The sequence below is a fragment of the Panthera uncia genome, assembly GCF_023721935.1.
Source record: "Panthera uncia isolate 11264 chromosome B2 unlocalized genomic scaffold, Puncia_PCG_1.0 HiC_scaffold_24, whole genome shotgun sequence".
Taxonomy (NCBI): Eukaryota; Metazoa; Chordata; class Mammalia; order Carnivora; family Felidae; genus Panthera; species Panthera uncia.
The window spans coordinates 64329120-64353897 of NW_026057580.1; the positions used below are offsets into that span (position 1 = coordinate 64329120).

General features: G+C 38.6%; 1 long non-coding RNA gene across 1 annotated transcript in view; it reads left to right on the top strand.

The window, feature by feature from the left end:
* Positions 1–202: 202 nt before the first annotated feature.
* Positions 203–24778, top strand: part of LOC125938749 (uncharacterized) — a 41346-nt gene continuing 16770 nt past the window's right edge. The window contains exons 1-2 of the long non-coding RNA XR_007462802.1: positions 203–477; positions 2018–2208. This is a non-coding gene — a long non-coding RNA (uncharacterized LOC125938749). The remainder of the gene's footprint in view (positions 478–2017; positions 2209–24778) is intronic.

Here is a 24778-nt window from a genome sequence, read left to right on the forward strand (position 1 = left end):
TGGGATCAAGCCCTGAGTCGGGCTCCGGGCTGAACGTTGAGTCTGCTTAAGATTCTCTGTCTGTCTGTCTGTCTCTCTCCCTTGCACATGAACATGCACATGCGCTCTCTCTCTCTCACACACATTCTCTCTCTCTCTCTCAAATAATCTATTTCACCACACCTCCACATCTGGCTCTGCTTCCAACTGCTTTGCCTATACTCACACCTGTACTAAAGGAAGAAACTACAAAAAAAAAAAAAATCACAGAAGGCTCTATCAGAAGATCTCCCAAATGATTAAGAATGTCAACCCCATACAGAAAATGAAGCCCTTCAAGAGGTTTGAGATAACCCAAAAGAAGAGAGAATTTATTTGCCCTATTTCAGGAAGGCTTTTGATACCATGTGATACAGAAGAACAATGTCCAGGTACAGGATAGACAAGAAGAGAAAGAGAAAAAGGAAGAGAGAGGGGAGCTGTAAAGAGGACTACCAGGTGAGCTCAGGCTTAAAGTGACTCAATTTGCATACAGCTAATCTAAAAATAGAAAAGAGAATAGGAACATGAAGCCCTAATGTGCCATTCTCTCCTTGCAATTTCCAAAGGTGAAGGTCAGTATTTGACAGAGGTTAATTAAGAAACACACATGCAAACAACACATATACACATATTCATAATGTTTTATATACATATTTATTTTATATATATTTATGTATACAAAATACCACCTACAATTTTTTGGCCTGATCTCTAATGTACAGAAGAGCAGTGTGGATAGAGCACTGTTCTAGGATAGGGCATATCCTGGGACAGAATATCCCAATTTGAGTCCTTACTTGACCACTTGCTGTTTACCTTGACTAAAATTTCCTGAGTCTCAATTTTCTCATATTTGAAACTGACACAATAACAGAGAAGTGACAACATGTTGTGTTCTGTAAAGTCTAGGCAAGTTATTCATTATTAGGAAACACCTGACCATTGACTTTATGGCTCCCAGCCAAATACTTCCACAATCCTACCAAGATCCATGAATGTCATCTCCTTTCAATTATTTATTAGAAAAATGAGCATAAAGAAAAATTCCATTTTTTGAAGAATTCCTGACTGTGCTGTTTGTGTTGATTTCACTGATTTTTCAATACTTAGGAGAACAGGAATAATGGAAACATCAACAAAAATAACTCAGAAAAAGTACAGTGGCAGGGCTCCTGGGTGGCTCAGGTGGTTAATTGTCTGACTTTGGCTCAGGTCATGATCTCACTGTTTGAGTGTTCAAACTCCGCAAATGGACTCTGTGCTGACAGCTCAGAGCCTGGAGCCTACTTCGGATTCTCCCTCTCTCTTTGCCCCTCCCCCCACTCACGCTCTGTCTCTCTCTCAAAAATAAACAAAACATTAAAAAATTTAAGAAGAAAAGAAAAAGAAGAAGTAGGGTGGCCCGATAACCAATTCTAATATGTATTTTCACACCTCAGAAAAAGTAATTCATTGTGTGATGCTATGGTGGGACCATCCCCTGGGCTCCTCTGTCCTAGACAAGCTACATTATTATCAGTTCAAGTTAAGAGTTGGAAATAGAAATACCTCCAAATATTTTAAGGATACAAGAGTTTTAATATAGGGAAATGGGTACTTATGCAGTGGTTCCAACACTCACCCTCCTCTTGATAGCTTTGCTTGTCAGCAGGGAGAAAAAAATCAGGAATTTCAATGTGTTACTAAGAGCAAGTGTTCAAGGTCCCAGGGGGAATGCTCATGATGGTTGGATCTGAACTCCTGAGCTGATGGTGGTACTTTGTGTTGTAGGGAGTCAGGAAGACACAAACACTGGATTGCTTTTTTCACTTATGAACCTTTTTAATGAGCGACACTAAGGTCTGATGCCACCACTCTGGCTATTCAGTGTATAATTTTAAGAGCGATGAAAACGTTTTAAAAAGCAGAGGTGAAACAAAAATATTCTTTGCCACTAGAGAGAGAAACAAACACACAAAAAGAATTATTTAACTGCCATCTCTCCTTTTTAATATAGAAATTTCCAGATGGGCAATTTTGGTGGCCTTTAAAGCGAAGTTGAGGGAACTTCAAGATGATTACCCTGACTTGAGACTGGAAAGTACCCTTAGCACTGTTCTGGATGGAGCTTAGAGTGCCGGGCGCATGCAGCCTCACTGAAGCTGAAATTGAAAGTTGGCTCTGAAATAACGGATTTTATAAAATTCGGTAGGTTGAATCTTAAAGGATAAAAAAATTCTCTACATTTTTTATATAGATGTATTCTATGATTTTACTATCAAGATGTTTGTACTAAATACTGTTTCCTTGCTGGTACCTTCTCCTCCAAGGCTTGACCCACTTGTGCTTAGTGTTCCTCCTGCAATCCTAGGCAAACAGTTACTGTTTTTCTTAGTTGACAAACATTATTTGAACTGCCACCCCTATGATGAGAGTCCCTATGATGAGAGTCAGGTAAGGAACAGCCTGGGGCCGGGCAGGGAGGGAATCCATGTGCATGTATAAATTTGCATCCCTTCCTGTTCTTGCTTCATGCATTTCACAGCAAGTAATGGCAATGGGAGATTGGTCACACACTCTCTCCATCTGGTACATGGGTATCTGCTGTTGTCAGAGTGGTTTGTTTCTGACGGTTACAGCTGCTGGATCAACACTTATTTTTTTCAAAATGACTCAGATCTTTATGTTCTGTTGCTTTAGGGTAATACCTATGACAAATATTAGGATGTGATGGTGCAGGGCTAGAAAGAGTGGACGTGACAACCAGCACTTACTTTTAGGAAGTAGTATCTGAAGACCATAACTCTTGTCTGATGACTCAGCCACCCAAATTCCAGATACCTACGTGCCATATTCCTATAAACATCGGACATTTCCCCCTATAACGTATCGTTGTGTTAGAAAGGTGAAACAGTCGAATGCTATGACAAAAGTTTTGGCATCTCAAGAATCCCTGTGCTGGGACTACGAGGTGTAGTTGTGGTCAATTCTAAGCATGGATGGCACTGGTATTAATTGAGCGTATCTATTGGGACTTACGATGTCCCAGGCTTACAGGTTTATGTGGGACAACCCTATGAGATAGGCACTGTTTTTCTAATTCCCATTTTACAACGGAAACTGGTGCACAAAGCGGTTCAGTAATTTGTTCAAGGTCACGCAACAGTGGTATCATCAGAAGCTGCATCTCAGCCTTTGGGATCAGGTTTCTTCCTAAATTTCTGTTAAGGTTACTACTGTGCTTGTTCTGATAACCCAGCTTCAAAGCGTTGGATCTGGGAGAGATTGGAGAAGTTTTAGAGCTACCCATTCATTCTAGGGTTGAGGACAATGAAGACAAGAGAATGTTAAGATGACTGTCCTGAGCCTCCATATCCGGGTCATGGCAACACCAAGACCATCAGCAGTGTTGTTTTTTCTATTACATCACACTTTGGCTTTTCTCTGCCCATTGTTCTTTATTGCTAATGAATCACCAAGTCTTACCTGCTTCCTTCCTAGCTTTTCCGATCTCTGTCTCCCCCTTCCTCTCCCCACTGCTGTCACCAAATCCAGGCACTGGTTACCCTCCCCTAGAAGATTATGATTGACCAGCCTCAGGACTGCCTGTCTCTCTTACTTCAGCTGGGCAGCTATGAAAACAAAAGTAATTAGTAATTACAAGCTCCACCTTTCAAAAAAATGTGTGTCTCAACCATTCAGTCATTTCCTAAATGTTGCCCAGTTTCTCCTTTGTAATTGTAATTGTTATTTTTTAAAACATCTTTAAACACTATTAATGCTCATTGCAGCAATTATTAAAACACAGTTTATGCTAAGCTAGAGCTTTGGCGTTGTGCTGCGTGAGCCACACATCCTTACTAACTTGTTCCTTGTCCTTGACAAAAATTACATATTTTATTACTTTTGCCCAACCTTAACAAAATTTAGACATAAAATATGTTCGTTACAGACAACCCATTGCATATAAATAATTACAGAAGAAATTAAAATACTTAGAATCATATTCATCCAAATCAGAGCTAACACATTGTTGTGCATTTTTCTCTTATTTGTAAATTTTTCTTTTCTTAATATAAAAATTTGGGAAATCCTAATTTTCCTCTCTGGCAAACTGTGGATAGAAAACCTCTTTCACAAGTTTGTTGGATGGATGAACTGAGAATATATATAAATATACCTGATGTATAGTATTTGCTCAATAAACGGTGGCTATGAGCTGTTTTTATATTTAACTCTCCAATCTGGAATTAGGTTTTTTTGTTAAGTTTATTTATTTATTTTGAGAGATTGGGGGGAGGGGAGGGGCAGAGAGAGTGAGAGAGAATCCCAAGCTGGCTCCGCACTATCAATGCTGAGCCTGGCAAGGGCTCGATTCCATGAACCACGAGAATGTGACCTGAGCCGAAATCAAGAGTGGGATGCTCAACTGACTGAGACATCTGGACACCCGTGGAATTAGTTTTGATTTCAAAAATGAAATAGGGGAATAACTTCATTTTTTCCCAAATGGTTAAGAAATTGATTTGGGGTGCCTGGGTGGCTCAGTAGGTTAAGCATCCAACTCTTAATTTCAGGTCGTGATCTCATGGGTGGTGAGACCAAGCTCTGTGGTGTGGACCCTGCTTGGGATTCTCTGTCTCCCTCTCCTTCTCTGCCCCTCCTGCCTGCACTCTCTGTCCTCTCTGTCTCTCCAAATAAATAAACATTGAAAAAAAAAAAGAAAGAAATTGATTCAATTTTTTAAAATTAAACTTTCGATTTTGAGGTAATTGTAGATGTGCATGTAGTTGTGATAAATAAAACGAGAGATCTTCTGCACCCCTTTTCTCAGTTTCCCCCAGTGTACTGCAGTACAATACCAACCAGGATACTGACATTGATACAATTGATATACAGAACATTTATTTCTACCACCAGGAAGACCCCTCCTGTTGGCTTTTCATGGGCACACTCACTTCCCGCTCACTTCCCTCCTGCTCCCGTCCACTTCCTTAACCCCCTTCAACCATCAGTCTATGCTCTGTTTCTATAATGTTGCCATTTCAAGAGTGTTATAGAAATGTACTCATACAGTATGTAACTTTTTTGGATCAGCTTTCTTCACTTAGCAGAATTCTCTAGAATGTGACCATTTTAAGTGCAAAATTCAAGAAGTTTTTACTCAGACTGTTAGCTGTTTTGTTGTAACAATTATTTCCTTTATTGCTTACTTTAGGGAGAATAGGCCCGTTTAGGAGTCACAATGTCTCCATCAATTAGTCTCTTTTCAAGTTCACGGAAGTGTTTTGTCATTTTACTGTGTATTATTTGTTATATTTATTTTTGTGTAATATATACATAATACGTATTTTGGAACTCCCTAACTTAAAATTTATTGGAAATATATTTTTTGAGCATGGTCTGCAAAAATTCTTGATTTTAAAAAGTGCCAATTTCTCAAATTCTCTGAAATAGTTAAGTTTACTGTTCTTAAAGGTTTTTAAATTTTTCTGTATTAAATTCTCATTTTAAATTGCCTGTTAGGACATGAAGGGATATATGGGGCATTGTATTGCCTCCTTGTCCCTATAGATGCATCCCCTCCCGTGCTGGCTTTATTTTAATAGAAATTTAATTACACATCCTATTTGGTAAGAGAGACAAATGAATGAATCTTGCTGACAGAAAAAAACATTGAAGAATTATACCTGTGGCATGACACATTTGGCTGATATGTCCTAAAGATATAACACATTGCTTACATTGGCAAGGAGGGAAGGATAATTTATGTGGTGCTTTCTAAATACTGTGTTTGTTATAGTTAACTGTTTGTGAGATTTATTTATTTTGCACTTGAAATCACTGTGTGAATCTTATGACCCCAAAGACATAAATAAACTCCATATTTCTGGCATTCTCTTACTAACCCTGATGACATATGGTCCTAACTCCAGAATTTGTGTTTTTTTAAAAATTTTTAAAATGTTTATTTATTTTTGAGCGAGGGAGAGAGACAGAGTGTGAGTGGGGGAGGGGCAGAGAGAGAGGGAGACACAGAATCTGAAGCAGGCTCCAGGCTCTGAGCTGTCAGCACAGAGCCGGATGTGGGGCTCGAACTCAGAGACTGTGAGATCATGACCTGAGCCGGTCAGACACTTAACTCACTGAGCCATCCAGGCGCCCCCAGAATTTGTGTTTTTATAAATACAAATATATAAAATCAAGTTTACTGAAGTATAACTTAACACACAACAAAATGTGCCCATTTTAAGTACAAAATTCAAGAAGTTTTGACAAATGTATATATCTGTATCACCACCAGCACAGCCAAAATAAAAAACATTTTCATCAGCCCCAAAAGTTCTCTTGTATTCCTTCCCAGTCAATTTTCTCACCCACCCCCAGCCTCTGGAATCCACTAATTTGTTTTCTGTCATTATAGATTAGCTTTGTCTTTTCTAGTGCTTTATATAGATGGATTCATACAGTATGCACTCTTTTGCATCTGGTTTCTGTAGCTCAGCATAATGTTTTTGATGTTCACCCATGTTATTGAGTGTGTCAGTTCTAGAATTTGTATTTTTATTAGGGCTACTCATGCATTCATTCAAGAAACATCTGCTATGTGCTAGGCACGGTTCTTGACGATGAAACAATTGTGAATAAAAAGAAGACAAATTCCTGCTTGTGGAGCTTGCATTTTAGCAGAGATTCGAAGCAAAAATTTCCTATATGTACACACAACTGGAATGATTGCTATAGTGAAAGACAAAGCAGGAAATGAATATTAGGGAATGCTTGGAGCTTCTAGAAAATATTATCTGGGAAAACATCACTGGAAGTGTATTTTTGAATATAGAAGGAGATGAAGGAGCAAGCACAAAGATATTTAGGAGAAGAACGTTACAGGCAGAAAGCAAGTACAAAAATCTTGACACCTGCCTGGAGAGTCTAAGAAACCCAGATGGGCTGAAGTAGAAAAAGGAAGGGAAGGGAAGTGAGACACGAGGTCAGAGACATGGGGGTGAGCATTACAGGTTTTTTTTAGGACCCTATAAGCAGTGTAAGGGTTCTAACTTTGAGTGACATGGGAGACATTGGAGGCTTTGAGTGGTAAAGTGACATGGTCTGACTCACATTCTCAAAGGATCACTTTGGTTGCTGTACTGAGAAAAGACTGTAGGAAAGTAGGGAGACTGGTTAGGAAGCAGTTGCAACAATCCATGCAGGAGACGATGATAGCTTGGACGGAGTGACAGTGGTGCAGGAGTGAGGAGTGGCCCCATTTTCAACATATTTTAAAGCTAGAGTCAACAGTATTTGCCAATTGACTGAATGTGTAGTGTGGGAGAAAGAAAAGAGTTAAGGATGACTCTAGGGTTTTTGGCCTGAGTAAAGGGAAGTACAGAGTTAAGACTAGGAAAGAAAAGAGAGAAATTAGTTGTGGTATGAGGAAGAAAGACACGAGTTCACTTTAGACATGTTAAATTTGAAAAGCCCATTGTTGAATGAGCAGATATGAGCCTGGACTTTAAAGGAGAGATTAGGATTAGAAACATGCATTTGAGGTCAACAGCAGCATGCAGATGGTTTTTGAAGTCACGAGAGTGGATGATATAAACAAGTGTGTGCAGAGGAGGAGGAGTCTATGGATCAAGTTGTGAGACAGTCCAACTTTTAGATATTGTGAAATGAGGATGAACCAGTAAAGGAGACTTAAAGGAGGAGCTAGGGTAATGGAGGTAATCCAAAAGAGCATGCATCTTGGAAATCAAGTAAAGATAGTGATTCCAAGAAAAGGAGTATCAACCATGTCAAATGATGCTGATAGTTCAAATAAAATAAATGAGAATCGGCCTTTTGATTTATCAACTGGAAGGGAGGTCATTGGTGACTCTACAAATCATTTAGCGAAGTGGTTGGGTGAATTCCTTATCAGAGTGAATTTCAAAAAGAATAGGTGAGAGGAAATGAGACCTTTTTTTTTTTTTAGGGATTTCGCTATAAAGGGAGCATCAATATGTTAGTATGATTGGATGGGAAAGTGGAATCAAGGGAAGGAGTCTTTGAGACGGGAGAATTTTTTTGCTAATGGGAATGATCCAGTAGACAGGGAAAAATTGACGAAGCAGAGAAAAAGAGGTGCTAAAGTGATAGAGAATGGAACCCAGCACAAAAGGGGAGGGTTTGGCACTAAATAGAAGCATAGACCATTGATCCAGAAGGAAAGGCAGAGTATATGGTCCCAGATGTAGGCAGGTGAAAAATGGAGAGCTTAGTGGAAGTTGTCTTTTTGTAACTTCTATTTTAAGAGTTAAGGAAGGAGCAAAGGTGGTAAAGCAGAGAGAGAGGGTGGAGGATGAGACCTTGGCTATTTGAAAGAGACAAGGTAAAAACTTAAGAAAGTGAAAGGTATAGCCAAGTGAGTGCATAGACTAGGGACACATAGCATTATTATTCAATAGCACTAAGTGCCTGCCCACTTGAAATTTTAGTTATGCTTTAAGGGAGGACCAGTCAACGGGGTCCTGTGCTTATCTTAAGCCTCAGTCATCTATGAGAATGTACCTGTGCCATATATGCAAAATGGAAGAGTTGTGTTCATTAAGAATTTAGGTGTTTCAGTTACCTTTTGCTGCATAACAAATCCTCAGCCATCGCAATTTTAAAGCAACAATTTGTTATTTCTCATAAGTCTGTGGTTTGACCTGTTGTTTCTTCTGTTTCACAAGGGATCAGGCAGGGCTGTATTAACATGGTGGATTTGACTGGGCTGGAATGTCCACAATAGCTCCCTCACAAGTCTGTATCTTGGCAAGATGGCTGGCAGACTGGGCTGGGATGGCTGGACTTCTCTGTCTCTGTGTAGTCTCAGGACTTTTCTCTTCCACCTGGCATCTCCAGCAAGGAGTCAGACTTATTGCATGGCAGCTCAGGGTACCAAAAGTAAAGGAGCAGAAGCTTCTAGTAGTTTTTAAGTCTGATGCCTGGAACTGGCACAGCATCACTTCTACCACATTCTGTTGGCTACCCTGAAGCTGTGTTACCTTTGGGGCTATTGTTGGAGACTAGCTATCAGAATCTATCCTGTGGCTTTCACTGATTCACATCTCTTCCATACATAAAACATATTTATTCCCTTCCCAAGGCTTTAAAACTTTACCTTATGATAGTGTCATGCTTGGGCTTTTAAGTGTAGCATGCTGTCAGTGGGTGTGTTTGATGCTCCTTGAGTGTATCTCTTCTGGATCCGAAGATGTGTAAAGAGACAATTTAAAGGTGAGTGGGGCAGGCAGCAAAAGAGTCACTGGTCCATAGCAATTCTAAAATCCAACAGGGCACGTAAACCAATTTTCTCCATCCCAGGAGTAAAAAATACACATTTAGTGAGGAAGAGATTTGCTCGCTGGGAATAGTTCTCCTTGTGTCCCTGCTCTCTTCTTTGAGCTCTTGGCTACTCATAGACCATCCTTCCTTTTCCATAAGACATGGCCATGTTTGCATCTCAGCCTGATTGTTGCCTGTTTTATAAGTTGGGGCCTAAAAGTCTGTTTTCCTTTTGAAAACAGGAAACATTTGTCCTTTTAGGTCCAAGCTTATATAATTCCTTTAAAAACTTGGTTGGTTTTTAAATTATCACTTATAACCCACTTCACTGAACAAAAGCCTTGTTCTGTTTGGAAATCTCCTTAGCAAGTTTCACTCTTCATTAACTACCCTTTCTAACTCTTATGATAAAACAGGTGACAGTGTTTTCAGTTGATTGGCTAGTACATAACCCAGGTCCCCTGTTTTCCAGTTCCCAGTAGCAATTTTTTCGCTGTCCTTCCAATCTTCACTAATGGTGTTGCTAAGGCTCTTCTACCTTCTGGTCCCACAGATAATGCCACAGACAATGCCACCAATTTTAGGTTTCTGTTAGGTCAGCACAGAACTGGTAGGAGCAAATTTCTATTTGTCTACTGCTGCATTGTGAATAGCCCTAAAACATAATGGCTGAAAGAAACAGCAGTGTGTATTTCTCATATTTATGTGTATTGACCATACATCACCTGGTGTTAGCTGAGGCTGCTATCATCTGGGGCTCAGATGAGCTGGTGTCTTGGCTCTGTGAGACGTCTCTTCTCCATATGACCCCTTTGTGTGGAGTCTCCACAGAATCACTTGAGCAGGGTAGCTGAATTTCAAACAGTAGCTTAGGGCTCCCCAAAATGCAAGCAGGAGGCTGCCAGACCTTCTTAAATCATAGCCCTGGACTGGCACAGTATTACCTCCACTGTATTCTGTTGTTAAACGTGAGTCACACAGCAGCCAGGTTCAGTATGGGAGGATATAACAGGACCCTGGAAAGTATGTTTCACCGGGAGCTGTCTTTGAAGATCCAGACACCATACCAGATGGGGTGAGTGAAGTGGAGGAGCCAAGGAAGCGGAGAAAACACGTAAGTGAATAATTTTAATGATGAAACATGGAATCTAAGCTAAATAGGGAGAGAATGAAGGGTTGGTGGGATGGGGAGGATCGGTGTAAAGGTGACAGAACCACTGGGTCCTCACAGAGTTGAAGAAGTCTTTTATTGAAATACGAGAGAGAGAGAGCTGGAAAGTTCGGAGGTATTGTATGGAGAACGAGAAGCTGAAAACTGGATTCTGGAATGATTATAGGGAAGTAGATACCAAAGACTAAGGTAGTGGTTCTCATCCCTGGCTATACATTGCCATCACTTCAAGATCTTTAAAAAGTCACTAATGCCTGGGCCTCTTTCCAAACCAGCAAATCATGATCTCTTCAGGAAATCTGAACCATCTCTCCCATCTCCTTTTTAAAAGATCTCCAGGTGATTCTAGTATCCACTTAAGACTATGGACCATTTATTGTAAGTAAGGCACTTAAACAAGTCCCTGTCACAGTATGTACCAAGCATAATCCTAAATCTTTACTCACACTTCCTCACATAGTATTCACTGAATTCTAGGAGATACGTATTATTATTCCTATTTCACAGATGAGGAAGCAGAGGCTCAGAGGTTAACCAGACTTGCCTGACACCAAAGCCATGTTCTTAACCTCCTAATTTATTTTCTCCAACAAATGTGTGGGTCTGGGGTAGAATAAAAGCTACTAAAAAAGCTCTTAGAAATATTTTTAATTTATGCTTCTTAAGCAACCATTTATGCAGATTGAACATATATTATTTCTTTAGATAAAATTGCTTTATGACCAGATGACATCACTTCTTCTTAATTCAAACCTCATGAAATTTGAACTCAATTAGACAGAAGGGATCCCAGGAACATTCACACCAAGCACCCCTATCCCATACACACACATTAAAGTTGTGCCCAAGTGCTGTTAGAGAAAATCTAAAAAAAATATTTTGTCTTTAGCACACATCTACCTTTTAAAAGAATTACTCATCACAGAGATAAAATGAAAATACAACTTCTCCTTGTATTCTTTTAAATAACACTCTTCTGTTTGGATTTCCCTCTAACAAGTATTTTTAATGCAAGGCATTTTTAGAAAGTAAGGAGCTGGAGAAAAACTTAGAACAGGAAATAAAAACCATGTAAGTGCTTAGGTATGAATTAAATTTGACCTGCACAAACAGCTGACTCCTTATGTACTATAGTTATTTTGGGTTAAATCGCAACTCAAGACTAACATTTGACACTGAAATTTTCATTCAAAAGGACCAAGAACTAAAACTAACTTTTTGAGAGATAAGAAAGGGCATTTCATTTAAAAAGATTCTCTCTGGGGGTGCCTGGCTGGCTCAGTGGTTGGAGCATGTGACTCTTGATCTCAGAGTCTTTGGTTCAAGCCCCACATTGGGTGTAGAGATGACTTAAAAAGAAGAGTCTCTCTTGGCAATCTATTGTAGTGCTGTGTTTCCTATTAAACCTTGGCTCAAATTCTACTTTCCCTAAAAATCTCTGTTGATATAAGGTATCCCAAAAGGGTCATTCTCTTATGTTGTGTTGATTCATATTTATGCCAAGACTTTTTTTCCAGTTTCATTGAGAAATAATTGTCATATATCATTAAGTTTAAGGCATACAGCATGATGGGTTGATTTACATATATTGTGAAATGATTACCACAATAGGTTCAGCACACATTCAGCTTCTCATGTGGGTACAATAAAATAAAGGAAATTTAAAAAAAAAGGAAAAAAAGGAAAAAGATTTCTCCTTTTTATGAGAACTCTTGGGAACCACTATCTTAACAATTTTCCTTTGTGTCATACAACAGTGTTAACTATAGCATGTTGTACAGTATCCCTTGTACTTACTTATCTTATAACTAGAATTTTGCACCTTTTGACCACCTTCCTCCAATTTTTCCTTCCCATGTCCTCCACCTCTGGAAACTACAAGTCTGATCCCTTTTTCTCTGAGTTTCTTTTTGTTTTTTAGATTCCACAAATCTAAAAAAGTTAGATAAGTGAGATCATACAGTATTCTGTTTTCTGTCTTATTTCACTTAGCATAATGTCTTCAAGTTCTATCCATGTTGTCACAGATGGTAGATTTTCCCCATTTTTTATGGTTGAATAAATTCCATTGTATATATCTACCATACTTTCTTCCTTTTTTTTTTTTTTTCTACCATATTTTCTTTACCCATTCACCCACTGATGTACACTGAGGTTGTTTCCATGTCTTGGCTATTGTAAATAATATGCTGCTATGAATATGGAGGTACAAATATCTTTTTGAGTTAGTTTTTTTCCCTTTGGATATATTCCCAGAAGTGAGATTGCTGGCTTATATGATAGTTCTATTTAATTTTTTGAGGATCCTGCATAATGTTTTCCATAGTGGCTGTTTTAATCTACAATATCATTAAGAGTCTACAAGAGTTACCTTTTCTCTATATCCATGCTAGCACTTGTTATCTCTTGTCTTTTGACAAGATGGCTTTTCTAGCGGGTGTGAGATGATATCTAATTATGGTTTTAAATTGCATTTTCCTAATGACCAGTGATGTTGTGTATCTTTTCATGTACCTATTGACTTTTTGTATATCTTCTTTGTAAAAATGTCTATTTAAGTGATTTGCTCATTTTTTAATTTAGATTTCTTCCTTTTTTGCTATTGAGTTGTATGAGTTCTTTACATTTTTTGGATATTGACCCCTTATCAGATATATGGTTTGCAAATATTTTTCCCATTTCATAGGTTGTCTTTTCACTCTATTGATGATTTGTTTGGCTGTGCAGAAGCTTTTAAGTTGATGTAGTCCCACTTGCTTTTTATTTTTTTGCTTGTACTTAGCTGTGATATTCAAAAAATCATGTCAAGGAACTTTATTCCTATGTTTTCTTCTAGCAGTTTCATGGGTTCAGGTCTTACATTCAAATCTTTAATCCATATTGAGTTAATTTTTGTGAGGCATGCAAGATATGTGTCCATTTTCAATCTTTTACATGGGACTATCCAATATCCCAGCATCATTGAAGAGACTCTTTTCTACATTGAATATTCTTGTCCCCTTGTCAAATATTAGCTGACTGTATATGCTGGGGTTTATTTTTGTGGTCTTAGTTCTGTTTCCATTGGTCTATTTTTCTGTTTTTATGCCAGTACCATACTGTTTTGATTACTGTAGCTTTAGAGTATAGCTTAAATCAGGAACTGTGATGCCTCCTGCTTTGTTCTTCTTTCTCAGGATTTCTTTGGCTATTTGGGGTCTTTTGTGGTTCCATATAAATTTTAGGAGTGTTTTCCCCCCACTTTCCCCAAAAATGGTAATGGAATCTTGATAGGGATTGCATTGGTTTTGGTAGTATTGACATTTTAACAATATTAATTCTTTCAATCCATGAACACAGGATACCTTTCCATTGATTTGTGACTTTAATTCACTTTATCAATGTCTTGATGCTTTCAGAACAGAGATTTTTCACCTCTTCAGTTAAATTTATTCCTAAGTTTTTTTTGTTTTTTTTTTTTTTGAGAGAAAGAGGGAGAGAGCATGAATGGGGTAGAGGGGCAGAGGGAGAGACAGAGAGTGAGAGAGAGAGAGAAAGAGAGAGAGAATGTTAGGCAGGTTCCACACTCAGCACAAAGCCCGATGTAGGGTTTGATCCCATGACCCTGTGATCATGACCTGAGCTGAAATCAACAGTTAAATACTCAACTGACTGAGCCACCCAGGCGCCCCTATTCCTAAGTACTGTATTGTCTTCAATGCTATTGGGAATGAGATAGAATTCTTTATTGCTTTTTCAGAAAATTCATTGTTAGTGTATAGAAATGCTGCTGATTTTTTATGGTAATTTTGTATCCTACAACTTTACTGAATTCATTGATTAGATCTAAGAGATTTTTTGTTGAGTCTTGAAGATTTTCTCTATATAAAATCATGTCATCTGAAAATAGAGACAATTTTACTTCTTTATTTCCAATTCTGATACCTTTTATTTATTTTTTTTAGGACTTCTAGACTATGTTGAATAGGAGTGGACACCCTTGTCCTGTTCCTGATCTTAAAGAAAAAGTGCTCAACTTTTCACCATTGAGTACGTTAGCTGTTGTCTTATTATATATGGCCTTTATTATGTTGAGAGATAATTTTTCTATGATTTTTAATTTATCAAGAATATTTGTCATAAGTAAATGTTGCATTTTGTCAAATGCTTTTTCTGTACTATTGAAATGATCATGATTCTTTTCTTTTATTCTATTAATGTGATGTATTGTATTGATTGATTTGCAAATGTTGAACCATCCTTGCATATCAGAGATAAATCCCACTCTATCATGGTGAATGATGCTTTTAATGTGCTACTGAGTTTGGTTTGCTAGTATTTTGTTGTGGATATTTGCATCCATATTCATCAGGGATATTGGCCTGTAGTTTTCTTTTCGAGTAGTTTCCTTTTCTAGTTTTGGTATCAGAAAAATAGTTTCACAAAATGTATTTGGGGGTGTCCTCTTCTCTTCAATTTTTTGTAATGGTTTGAGAAGGATTGGTGTTAATTCTTTAAATGTTTGGTAAAATTCGCTAGTAAAACTATCTGGTCCTGGGCTTTCATGTTCAGAGATTTTTGATTACTGATTTAATCTCCTTACTAGTAATTGACCTTTTCAGATTTTCTATTTCCTTCTGATTCAGTCTTGACAAATTTATGTTTCTAATAACTTTTCCATTTCTTCTAGGTTGTCTAGTTTGTTGGCATTAAGTTGTTCAGAGTAGCCTCTTATGATCCTTTTCAATTTCTGTGGTATCAGTTGTAATGTCTCCTTTTCCATTTATAATTCTGTCAGTTTTATGGCTCTCTTTTTTTCCTTGGTTTAGCTAAGGGTTTGTCAATTTTGTTTATCTTTTCAAAGAACTGACTCTTCGTTTGGTTGTTTTTTTTCTATTGTTTTTCTGTTCTCTGTTGCACTTATTTCTGCTCTAATCTTTATTATTTCCATTCTTTTGCTTACTTTGGGCTTAGTTTGTTCTTCTTTTGCTATTTCCTTAAGGCATGGAGTTAGCTTGTTTATTTGGGATTTTTCTTTCTTCTTAATGTAGGCATTTATTGCTCTGAACTTCCCTCTTAGAACAATTTTGTTGGACCCCACAAGTTCTGGTACTTTGTGTTTCCATTTTTGTTTGTCTCAAGAAACTTCTTAATTTCTCCTTTAATTTATTCTTTGATCCATTGGTTATTCAGGAGAGTGGTGTTTAATTTCCATGTGTTCGTGAGTTTTCCAGTTTTCCTCTTATTATTGATTTCTAGTTTCATGCCATTGTGGTTAAAGAATATGCTTGGCAGGATTTCAATCTTCTTGAATTTGCTAAGATTTGTTTTGTGGCCTAACATATGGTCTATCCTAGAAAATGTTCCATGTGCACTTGAGAAGAATGTGTACTCTGTAGCTGTTGGATAGAATGTTCTATGTAATATATCTGTTAGGTCAATTTGGTCAGTGTTGTTCAAATCTACTGTTTCCTTCTTGATTCTCCGTATGGACTATCTATCCATCATGTATCATTATATAAGGACCTTCTTAGTCTCTTTTTACCATTTTTAGTTCAAAATCTATTTTGTCTGGTAGAAGTTTAGCTACCCTTGCTTTTTTTTGGTTACTGTACACTTGAAATGTCTTTTTTTACCATCTCACTCTCAGTTTATATAGGTCTTTAATGCCAAAGTGAATTTCTTGTAGGCAGCATACTGTTGGATCTTGTTTTTTGTTTTTAAATCTATGTAGCTACTCTGTGTCTTTTAGTTTGAGAACTTAATCCATTTACATTTAAGGTAATTATTGATAAGTAAGGACTTACCATTGCTATTTTGTTAATTGTTTTCTGGTTATTTGGTAGACCCATTTTCCTTGTTTCTTATCACGCTGACTGTTTTTTGGTGTTTTGATGTCTTTTGGTATTAGTGTGCTTTGACTTATTTATCGTATTCTATTGTGTAGTTACTACAGGATTTTCCCTTGTGGTTTTGCTCTGCAGGCAGGGGAAATCACAGGCCATGTTCCCTGTTCAAGTGCCACTTTGTGTGGGGTTGTTGAATAGGTATGCAACTTCCTGTGTACTCTGGTTGGGTTCCTGAGTTGGATAGGCTAAAGACTGTATTCAGTGATGGGAAGAGCTATGAATTAGATTCCCTGCCCCAGGGAAGCAAGAGAAGAAACTCTAAAACTGGTAAAGGTCATTGTCTACTGTCTTAACTAAAGCCAACCTGCACCCCAATTTCTCTGACCAAGCAGGGCCACTAGCTTTGCTCTGCAAACTATTGGCTCTGCCTGCCTGCCTCTCAGCTTAGTGCTGCTGGGCCAAACAGGTTCCTGGAGTTGTCACCAGCCCTTCTGTTCAAATGGGGTTGGAAGGAACTCTCCACAGAGGGTAAGGCCATGATTTAGCTCCTTGCCTGGGTGTCAGCAAACCAGACTCTCACACTGCCAAATCTCCTCGTTTAAGAATCCACGTCAGGCAGATCTGTACTCCACTGAATTCCTTGGTCGGAGTTTGCCCCTGAATTGGTTCTTCAGATGAACAAAACCACCAGTTGGGGTACTACTTGGACACTGCAGGTATGACCATGGTCTGCCATGATTCCACATGCTGGTTGTTGCACCCCTCCCCCCTTCCCCATCATAGTCAGACTCCCAGTGGCTGAGCCCCACAGAATCCCATGTAATTCCCATGGGATGAGATCAGAGTAGGGGCTCTGTCAAAGTAACCCACAATTTTTTGGCAGTGCTGGTTGTCTCTCCTGGGTCCTCTTTTCCCACTGGAGAAGTCAGTGGTTTAGGGGAGACCTCTCTGCATTTTGCTACTGACCTGGGGAAGGGGCACAGAGTCAGAGCTGCTTCTCTTACTCTTCTAATGCAGTCTGTCTTGGTCTCTGAGGTGCATGGCGGGGGGTCCTTGAGCCTTGCCCTTATGTTCTAGGATTCTCTCAGTAGTGTCTTATTCTTGAATATTTGTTAGTTGTTCTTATGAGGAGGAATGAAGACAGGAACAACCTATGTCATCACCTTGGTGATGTCACTCCTTATGCCAAAAATTTTGTGACACCAGTCCATCCCATAATTTGTATGTTTCTGCAACCAAATCACAAACTTCTTGGGAGTCAAAAACCCTATATTTTTCTTTTCTTTTTCTTCTTTTTTTAACATTCTTGCCTTGATGCTAGATATAATACTAGGCCAATAGTTAGCACTGAACTAATAAATGTGTTGAATGAATGAATGAATGAATGAATAATATATTGGGGACTTGGAAATATTCCTAACCATTGAGGATCACACTAGGAAAGAATGGCTGGGCACTTCTACACACAGAGCTTGCTTTAGTCACCACCATTACTCTACAACAGAGGTATTATTAATATTTATATTCCTGTGCTAATAGGAAGAAACTGAAGCTTTGAGACATTAAATGATGACTGAGTTTGCATGGTTGGGGTAGTCATGATTCAAGTGCAGAGCTGTTTGCTCCTAAGCCCTTAGCCCTTTCCACCACTATGAACTAATGCCATGTTAGTCAAGGCTTTTTCTTTGGCACAGCTGATGGAAAACCAACTTAAACTAGCTTGGGATAAAAGAAGGCTTTTATTGGAAGAATCACAAAACAATGGGAAGGTCTGCAGAAGCCAGTGTTGCTCTGGGAACATGAGAAATAGGAACTGGAAAGAAGAGACTGTCAAGCTAGGCTGTCTTTACTCAGGCTCCATTCTCTCCTTGTGAGAAGAGACTTTTTCTGCCTGTGTGTTGGGGGAGAGAGGCATGATGACCACTAGCCATCCCAGCCTCATATCTTTCCTTTTTCATGACTGGACATGTGCTTATGTGTGTGTATTATCTCTGAAAATCTAATTTACCCACTGATTTAATGTGCATTGCAGAAAATTTCTCTTGAAGAAAGAAAGGCAAACTATTAGATGGTTTTAGAGTACAACATGTCAAGGAGGCACAGTGCTGGCCTGGGTGGTAAACGGCTAGCATCCTACCCCAAAAGAAGACAAAAGTGAAGATCGACCACATCCTCTTTGCCTTCATCCAATATGACTCACGTCTATTTGCCAGATCTCTGTGTTCATCCAAATAACTATTTTGTTATGATTAATTGACAGATGTCTAGAAGGTCCACATAGAGTTTAAAACATTATCTAATATGATGGTAACAGATAACCAGGTTCTTGATGATGCTTCAAGGATGACGCTGATGATACTTTTGTTTGTTATGATTGGCGTTTTTCTCTCAAATGGATTAAGTTGATTATTAGTACTGGAGAAACACGACTGAACTGATATTATCACCATGCCAGTATTTTCTAGTCATCTTAAGCCAGTATCGTATGTGGGGCAGTGGTTTTCCACTTTTTTCCTTCTTTTTCTTGGCATAAATCCTATTCAACTACAGATGCATCCAGTTTCTCAACAAGTCAAGCAGATAAAAGCAAGACTGTTGTTTTCTCTGAGGGAATTCAGAACGGGGTGTGGCATGCCCGTTTGCTCCCCTGCAATGCTTCTTTTAGGTGGTCTCAAAGGAGGTTCCTCAGGATAGAGTTGGTATCCCCTGGTGGATGGGACAATCCCGTACAGGAAGCCAGAAGATCTGATTCTGCTGGTAATTAGTTGTGCAACCTTCAGCAAAGCATTTAACCTCTATCTTTTTCCACTGAAATAATTGGGATAATAATATTACCCACTCCAACTTCTGGGGTTGTTGTTAGGATCAAATGACACAATGGATATAAAAGTGTTTTGCAAATGTCAAAGATTAGTATAAACATGTAAAAGGCTCATTGCACTTATATATCAGTAAATATTTGTTGATGCAGACATAACTCTGTAATCTGGGACAGAATTTGTAAGAAGTGTCCATTTAAAAACTTTCTGTGTCTCCAGTAATTTTAAGATAGTTACATAAAGGAATATTGAAATGGAATATCTTTTTAGCATCCATAAGCAAGCAATGCCAATTCTACTAACCATCTAATGTTAGCCAGGTGTCCTACCATGTAGGTGCTTAGTCCTAGAAACACCGTAAGGTAAGTCAAAGGAAGAAAAGATGGAGAAAATTCTGGAGCACAAGAGTAAATTGTGTGAGCAGTAATGACAAAATCTCTAAGCTTGAGGGAAAAGACCACTTGAGTTAATTGGTATCCCCATTAATCACAGGCTGTTGATTGCTCTAGGAACAGGGCGTAAATCCCATGAAATGAAAAGTGGGGCTGCGAAATATAAATCTATTTTCACCCACTGTTAAGAAAGGCAATGAGTAGCACTGTTCAAATGTTGTATTTCCTCTTGCCAATTCCAACAGTTAGACACGCACTTTCATGAACTAATCCGTGAAGTGAACAAATCTTCTCTTTCACAGTTTCATGTCATTGGTTCAAATGGTGTAGTGTTTCTTACATAAAGAACTTAAGGAGAATAAATCCATTAGGGAAAGTGGGGGAATTTATTGTACTCCAAGGCTGTGCTTTTAAACAGACCTCAACTGTACTAGAACAAAAAATGCCCTTGTGTTGAAGGCTTGTCAATTCCAGGTTTGCAATTGGCATTGTAAGAAACCAACAAACTGGACGTGGGTTCATTTCACATCCCCTTACCCTAGAAACTGTGCTGCTTTGTGTTTGTATCTCACCTAATGCCTACTAGCCTGTTCCCAGGAGATGAGTGGGACAAGACGTGTTCCCCAGTCAGCCACTGCAGTTTAATCGCTATTTATTTTCCCAGTAAAATCTGTACTTTCTTAATTTCTACAACTGTGGTAAAAATAAAATCTGTGAGCTGACACATCATTTCTGTTGACCACCTCAGAGACTTCCTGAAAACACCATTTATACGTGATATCATTTCCTTCAAATGCACAGATTTTTTTGTCTCCCTTCACAGAAGGGGCTTAAAAGAATCCCACTTTACCTTTTCCATAAATATCAACAGTTCAGTGGAAAGCTGTTTCTTTTTCTCCAGAAGCACATTAATGCTACCAACCAACAACAGGAGCTTTTCAAAACTCAGAATGCAAGACTAGAAGGAGCCAGTATGACTCTCCAGGAAAAACAAACAAACAAGTGCTTTTTCACCTCAGACTGTTTGTGAGAAAGGATTTTCCTTTTTTCTTTTAGGGCCTCTTTTTTCATTCACTGATATTACCCCTAACTCTATTTCAGAGAGAATAAAAAGGACTCAGAGACACTTTAAAGTTAGGCTATTGGAAAGTTAAACACGTTAAACTATAGAACGAGCGTTGCATACAGCGGGTTACGTTTCACATCAGAATAGATCAAAATATATTTTTCCACAGCCTCTCCTGGTTGGGAAACTATTTAAAAAATAAATTTAAATAGGGGCGACTGAGTGGCTCAGTCGGTTAAGCGTCCAACTTTGGCTCAGGTCATGATCTCACAGTTCGTGGGTTTGAGCCCCATGTTGGGCTCTCTGCTGACAGCCCAGAGCCTGGAAACTGCTTCAAATTCTGTGTCTCCCTCTCTCTCTGCCCCTCCCCTGTTCACACTCTGTCTCTCTCTCAAAAATAAACATTAAAAAAAATAATAAAAATAAATTTAAATCTACAAGTTAAAATAGATTATTTTTCTCATCAATGTTTGGGAATATTCAGGCTGTAGCCAGAAAACTTTGTGCCTTGTGCTAGGAAGTCCCAGCTTTCAGGCAGGAATTAACTTTGATCTCCAGGGAACAACTGATCTCTCAGGTTCTTTAGCTATGCTAAGTTCATAGAGTTAAGTCTCACACTATGGATTATGGCCATAACCAATCAAAGCCAAACTGCACATACGCTGGTCATTCCAGAAAAGAGAGCTCTACCATGGGCGGGCAGGCAAAGCGTTCGATAGCAGATCCATCGTTATGAATCCACCCTGTTCTTTACCACCTCAGTATCTCAGTAACAATCCCTCTTGTCTTCCTTTATTTTTTTATTTTTAGTTTTTGAATAATCTTGAATCCTTTCCTCTATCTTCTCCATTCCTAGGGTTGTGTTTTCCATCAATTCCAGTACTGACAACAGTTTTTTACTAAAATTCTGAAAGATATTCAGAAAATTCACAGACTAATAAACCCAACAAGTTGCTAAAACTCTGAGCAAAGCAAGTAGGCAAATTGATCTTTCTGAGGATACACAGCTAATTTTTGCAAAGTCACTGGAAAAGCCCAGATTCCAGGACTATGCCAGTCCACTGCTTTTTCTATCATCGTAAGCCAACCTATAAAATAATCTGTGGGTTTAAAACGGAAGTCTTTTTCTACAAATACGGACTTTTCTCCCCTGTATGTCTCTCTACTCTCTGGATTCAGATTAGAGACCATAACTCATCCATCTTTTCATGCCCAGCATCTTGTATAGTACCTGACACGTGGTGGGTGCTCAATAACATTGTGTTTCACTCCTACTTAGTATTCATACATCTCTAACTGGCTGATGAGTATGTCTCCCCAACTTGACTAAAGCTCTCCAAGGGCATAAACTACAACCTATTATTTTGAAGATATTATAGTTCCTAGTAGTATTTAGCACATGTGGGCCTTTTTAACAATTGAAAGCATTGAAGAGTGTCATAGAATGACATCAACCCAACTTTCTGAAGAACTGTGGTAGGCTGAATAACGGTACCCCAAATATGTCCATGTCCTAATCCCTGGAACCTGTGAATGTTGCCTTATATGGCAAAAAGAACTTTGCAGACGTGATTATTTTAAATCTCAATTTGGGAGAGAATTGTGGGTTATCCAGGTGGGTCCACTGTAATCATAATGGTCCTTATAAGAGGAATGCAGGAAGAGTCAGAGCCAGAGGAGAAGACTCTCCTCTGGTTTGAAGACTCTCCTGTGGTTTGAAGATGGAGAAAGGGGACACAGACCAAGCAATGTAGGTGGCCATAAGAAGCTGAAAAAGACAAGAAAACAGATTTTTCTTTCAGAGCCTCCAGAAGGTACCAGTCCTCCCAACCCCTTGACTTTAGCCCAACACCAGAATTCTAATAAATTCATGCTATTTTAAGCCACTAAATTTGTGGTGCTTTGTTACAGCAGAATCATGGGAGACCAACACAAGTACCATGAAGACAGTTTCTGCAGAGAAAAGTAACACATACTTGACAAACACACTGAGTAATAGAATTGGAAGGGAATTTGAAAAATTATTCTTTCTGATACCTGACCTAAGACAAAGGGCAGTCTGTAGGACAGATAGTGGATGGTTGTGCATTATGTAGGAACAATGACTACATTTTATTTTGTTTTGTTTCTTCAGCCCTGCAAGAGATAAAATTCTGCTTGCCTTTCATTCATTTGAAAGACGTATAATTTATTTTTTATTTTTATTTTTTTGGTTTTTGCTCCAAGAAGAAAAAAGCTGAGCTGTGTGGCTGGTAGGCAGGCAACTTCACCTGCAATCTTCCTGATAGAGATTGAATTCCTGATAGAGATTGATTGCAGTAGCAATCAAGCAAAACAATCCTATAAACAGATGATTTTGGAGACAACATATCTAGTTTTCTTTAAGCCAATTCACTTCAGCTGTGGTCTCACCCTGACCTCAACTCTACTTCTTAATCCCACAATTCATGGCGTGTGTGTGTGTGTGTGTGTGTGTGTGTTATTCATCTGAACTAAGCTTACCCTTGGCTTATGAAACATGTGAATTGGAAAGCTGTTCTCAAAATGAGCTCCCTCCTGGAGGATTTCCCAAAGCTTGGTCTGCTTTAATGACTTAACCAACAAGTTTTCAATGAACTGTTTTGAACCTAGCATTCACAATACACTTGCCTTGTCCAGAGTGATAGCTTTATGACAGGAAGCTTTGTTAGCTGGACCACCCGGGGAATGGGGCTTGAATAGAATATGGCTGCCTGCAGGCTCAAGAATGTGAGCTCCTCTGGACATGTCACACCTGTGTTCCCTCAGCTGCCCCCGACTCCTGTTCATTTCCCGTGAAACTCAAGGTGTTGAACCTAATCCATAGAGCCTTGCATCAATAGCTTCATTGATGGGTCTTTCTCAGGCCCTGGCTATGCTAGAAACCCCTTTTCATGTAGTCTAACGGTGCTGGAAGGCTGTGCAGATCATGCGTCTAAATGACATCTGAGATATGATGGAACTGTGTTTATGCAACAGCTCCAAAATAGCTCAACAGTGAACTATTTAGGATTCGCTGAATAGCACATTTCAGGGTTGACTGAATTTACCATTTTCACAATCAAAAGCAAAATAAAAATATCAATTTAGGTGAAAAAACCAAACTGATTTGAACATAATTTCTCATTCTGATGGGGATTCCTATAATTTCTACCCATTTGGTTAGTGTTTCAAACACATCAACGACCTCAGCTTGCCTCACCACACTCCATTCCTTCCAGCAATGCATCTTTTGGTTTAGAACCTACTCCTTCCCCAATTTTGTGGTAGGGTGGGTCCTAAGGGTACAGCACATTAGCCAGATTTAAATTTTATTCCTTTGGTCATAGTGATTGGTTCAGGGGCAAATGTCTGATCTAAGATGGACCAACCAGTGTAAATGTTGGGCTTTTGCTGAGAATGCTGGGACAGAGATGTTTTTTCCTTTACATAGATTTAAACCTAGAAGAATGTGGTCCTGGGATGTGCTCTCAGTCATCTGCAGCCATGTGTGACCTAAGAATGGAGTCAAAACTGACACATGGAACCCTACTGAACAAAAAACTGATTCCTGGTGACACTCTTTGAATCCTGAATCAAGTCTTTTCTGGACAGTTTAGTTTCATAAACCACTAAATTTCCTTTTTGCTTTCGTCGCTTTTGAGTTGGGTTTCTGTCACTTTCAACTGGAAGAATAATAATTATTACAATAACATTAGAATGATACTGAAAGTTCAGATATTGTTCAAATCCAGTGGCTTAGTGGTGTCTATAAAAGTGTGGTGCTTGTATTAACTAAGTCCCAAGTCCTTGGATTTAAGTGCTTTCCAGGACTCTCAGAAATCAGGGAAGTGAGAACTTTGCTATTGTTAGCATACCTAAAAATATAAAAGCCATCTATTTAGTCCAAAACCTTTAAATTCTTGAAAAGGAATTTGTATGTAAATACATAATTAGCTCCTGTGGGAAAATGATTTAAGTGTTTGATCCTGTTTGATTAAGCCGGTCTCATTTCTTCAGCAAGTATATTGGATACTCCAGTATTTAATGCATTCCTGCTGCAAAATTCAAGTATAGAAAAGGTAAAAATAGCAGGGAAAAAGTAAAAATATATTTATATCTATCTATGGGCATTCTCCTCAGGATTAACACATAATAACTAGACCAATGGTGAGTTTTTAGAATACAGTTATGCA